This window comes from Octodon degus, unplaced genomic scaffold, assembly GCF_000260255.1.
Source record: "Octodon degus isolate 3935 unplaced genomic scaffold, OctDeg1.0 scaffold00189, whole genome shotgun sequence".
NCBI lineage: Eukaryota > Metazoa > Chordata > Mammalia > Rodentia > Octodontidae > Octodon > Octodon degus.
In genome coordinates, this window is record NW_004524765.1 from 1,141,691 (window position 1) to 1,142,821 (window position 1,131).

Consider the following 1,131-nt stretch of genomic DNA (forward strand, 5'->3'; position numbering starts at 1 on the left):
GTAGGAGATTAAAGTGGAATCCACTAAAAGAATATGCAGCAGAATAAATCAATGGGAGAACAATCTTAGATATAGAAGACAGGATAGGATTGTGGTTTGTGATCAGGAAAAATAATTTATCAAAAATAGCAAGGAACCATGAAAAATAAGATTGATTGGATTTGATGAAAAAGCAGGACAGGGCAAATGACATAAAAACCTGTTCATACAAATCATGGCACAAAACTTCCCAAGCAGGGAAAAAGACACACAGTGAGGCATATAGAACTCCAATTAGACATGATTAAAAGCAAAGTCAAGCCACAAAAACCCTTATACATGAAGGCATATGATAGTTAAGATTCTAGAAATTCAACCCTAGAATGGAATATGAAAAGCTATTAAACAAAAGAAACAAATCACCTATAAAGCAAAGTCCATCAGAACCATAGCAGGCTTCTCAACACAAATCCTCAAACCAAGAACTTCCAGAGAAAAAGAAAACAGCCTCCAGTCCAGATTGATACATGTTGCAAACTATCTTGCAAAATTGATGGAGAAACAGGATAGTTCCATGACAAAGAACACCTGAGGAAATGATCACCACACCAACATTGCAAAATGTTCTGAAGGACAATCTAGAAAGAGGTAATGAGGACTACCACTCTATAGACCCTCACAGAATGAATCTGCCAGGCAAGGGGAGCAGTTAAACAGAGGGGAAAAAAGGAACCAACAGGAAAATAACAGGACAAGGAAAAGTGAATACGTATCAGTTATAACAATCAACATAAATAGTCTTGATTCATCAGTCAAAAGAAAGAGGTGGATAGAATGGATCAAAAAGCAAGATCCAACAATATGCTGCATACAAGAAACACATTTAACTCAAAAAAGAAATTCATGGACTGAAAGTCAAAGGATGGAAAACAATACTCCATGTGACAGGGGAAAAGGTGTAGCTATTCTTTTTGCAGACAAAGTAGATTTCTTTTTTTCTTTTCTTTCTTTTTTTTTTGTAGAACTGGGGATTAAATTCAGGCCCTTGCACTTGCCAGGCAAGCGCTTATTCTACTGAGCCATCTCCCCAGCCCCGACAAAGTGGATTTCAAGCCAAGACTGAATAAGACAAAGAGGGTCACTACAGAGGGC